This window comes from Sminthopsis crassicaudata, chromosome 5, assembly GCF_048593235.1.
Source record: "Sminthopsis crassicaudata isolate SCR6 chromosome 5, ASM4859323v1, whole genome shotgun sequence".
Taxonomy (NCBI): Eukaryota; Metazoa; Chordata; class Mammalia; order Dasyuromorphia; family Dasyuridae; genus Sminthopsis; species Sminthopsis crassicaudata.
The window spans coordinates 222,815,462-222,818,715 of NC_133621.1; positions in this window are offsets into that span (position 1 = coordinate 222,815,462).

Genomic DNA, 3,254 nt, shown 5'->3' on the forward strand with positions numbered 1-3,254 from the left:
CAGAGAGGCCTGGAGAGACTTAAATCAACTGATGCTGAGTGAAATGAGCAGAACCAGAAGATCACTGTACACTTCAACAACAATACTGTATGAGGATGTATTCTGATGGAAGTGGAAATCTTCAACATAAAGAAAAACCAACTCACTTCCAGTTGATCAATGATGGACAGAGGTAGCTACACCCAGAGAAGAAACACTGGGAAGTGAATGTAAATTGTTAGCACTAATATCTGTCTGCCCAGGTTACATGTACCTTCGGAATCTAAAGTTTATTGTGCAACAAGAAAATGATATTTACCCACATGTATTGTACCTGTTATATTGTAACACATGTAAAATGTATGGGATTGCCTGTCATCGGGGGGAGGGAGTAGGAGGGAGGGATAATTTGGAAAAATGAATACAAGGGATAATATTATAAAAAATATATATAATAAAAAATTAAAAAAAAAAAGAAATACATCAGAAAGGCTTTCCAAATCTTGAAAAAAAAAAAAAAAAGAACTTACTTCATGACAAGCCTCAGACTTAATGCTTGACCCAGAAGAAATCCACAAAATATCACCAAGAGAAGACATCCTTGAAAGTCGCCAGAAAGGTCTGTGTTTGCTCGGGGGAGGGTCAATCAGAGTGGGCGCAGACTGAGGGCAGGCAGCCAGAGCAAGACAGGCAGCTCACACAGCTCAGACCAGAGGGGGAGGGGTGTGATCTCTGCTGTTTCTGTGAAAGGGCTTTTGCCCCAGTGTGGATGCTCTGTCTTGGCAGCAAGCCAGGAGCAGTGGAGAGGGTGTAAACACCGGAGGTGAAGATTAAAACCCCAGAAAGCCAGTGTCTCTCAGAGCCCGGCCACCCCCAACCCCCACCTGGACTGACTTGGTGTGTTCTCGGAGACTCAGAGCGCAGACTCAGTACAGTCATTGCTGTTCTGTTAGTGGCTCTCTGCTACCCTACCCCCAATCTGTAGAGGAAGCCCATTAATACCATCCAGCCCCATCCCCCGCAAAACAGACCAATTGTTTCTCTTGTCAGTTTGTTTTCTTTGATTCCTACTCTGACAAAATGAACAAAAAATTCAAAAGGGCTCTAACCATTGACAGCTTCTGTGTGGAGAGGGAGCAGGCTTCAAATGCTGAGGAGACTAGGAACAGACTGTCCCCAGATGTATCCCCTGGGAGGGATATAAGCTGCTCCTCAATACAAAAGAACCTCATAGAGGAAATCAAAAAGGCTCTCACAAGAGAGCTGGAACAGAAATGGGAAAAGGAAAGGGAAGCTTGGCAAGGGAGCCTGGAGAAGTCATCCCATGCATTCAAAGACAGAGTGGATAAAGAAAACAAATCATTGAGAAAAAAATTAGTGAGCTGGAAAAGGTAAACAACTCCAAGGAAAACAGGATTAGTGAGCTGGAAAAGGTAAACAACTCCAAGGAAAACAGGATTAGTGAGCTGGAAAAAGAAATCAGCTCTCTAAAAAATAAAATGGATAAAATGGAAAAAAATTCCCTAGAAGATAAAAACTCAATTGGACAATTACAAAAAGATATAAAAAAGTGAGTGAAGAAAATACATCATTGAAAATTAGACTGGAACAAGTAGAAATGAATGACTCAAGGAGAAACCAAGAGGTAGTCAAGCAAAACCAGAGAAATGAAACAATTGAAAAGAATGTCAAGTACCTTACCAGAAAGACAACAGACCTGGAAAACAGATCCAGGAGAGACAATTTGAGAATAATCAGACTCCCTGAAAAATGGGAGGAAAAAAAGAGCTTGGACACCATTTTCGAGGAAATTATCAAAGAGAACTGCCCAGACATTCTGGAAACAGAGGGTAAAATAGACATTGAAAAAATTCATCGATCACCTACTGAAAGGGACCCTAAAGTCAAAACGCCAAGAAATATAGTGGCCAAGTTCAAGAACCATCAGACAAAGGAAAAGATATTGTAAGCTGCTAGAAAAAAGCAATTCAGATATGGAGGATCCACAATAAGGATAACCCAGGATCTAGCAGCGTCCACATTAAAAGAACGAAGGGCCTGGAACATGATATTCTGAAAGGATAAGGAACTTGGTATGCAGCCAAGAATAACTTACCCAGCAAGAATGAGCATCGTTTTCCAGGGAAGAAGATGGACATTTAATGAAATAAATGAATTCCATCTATTTTTGATGAAAAAACCAGACCTACATAAAAGGTTTGATCTTCAAATACAGAACTCAAGAGATTTCTAAAAAGGTAAAAAGAAATCTTGAGAACTATACTTCTGTCAAAAAAATATGTAAAGAACATATGTACAATTTGTCTTAGAAACTAGAGGTGGAAAGGAGATTATATCATAAAAAAGTGTAAAGTGGTGGTACTACATCTCAAGAAGAGGCAAAGGTAACCTATTATATCTGAGAGAAAGAAAGGAGGGAGATGAACATAGTGTGTATCAGTAGACATATTGTATTTATGTTGAAACTTCAAACTTCATTGAAAAGTGAGAGGGAAGGAGTAAGCTAAGGGGAAGGGAATACAGTAATTTCGAGGAAAAGGGGTAAAATAAGGGGAGGATCTTTAAGGTGGGGGAGGGATCCTAAAAAGGGAGGGCTGTGAAAAGCAGGAAAGAGAAAAAGCAAATTGATAGTCTTGAAAATGAAAAAGGAGAACTCACCACTAATGAAGAGGAAATTAGAACAATAGTTAAGAGCTACTTTGCTCAACTTTATGCTGATAAATTCGATAACTTAAATGAAATGGAAGAATACCTTCAAAAATATAGCTTGCCCAGATTAACAGAGGAAGAAGTAAGTAGTCTAAATAGTCCCATCTCAGAAAAAGAAATAGACCAAGGTATTAACCAACTTCCTAAGAAAAAGTCCCCAGGACCAGATGGATTTACAGGTGAATTCTACCAAACATTTAAAGAAAAACTAACTCCAATGCTATGTAAACTATTTGAAAAAATAGGGATTGAAGGAGTCCTACCAAACTCCTTCTATGACACAGACATGGTACTGATACCTAAACCAGGTAGATCGAAAACTGAGAAAGAAAACTATAGACCAATTTCCTTAATGAATATTGATGCTAAAATCTTAAATAAGATATTAGCAAATAGACTTCAGAAAATCATCCCCAGGATAATGCACTATGACGAAGTGGGATTTATACCAGGAATTCAGGGCTGGTTTAATATTAGGAAAACTATTAGTATAATTGACCATATTAATAATCAAATTAATAAAAACCATATGATCATCTCAATAG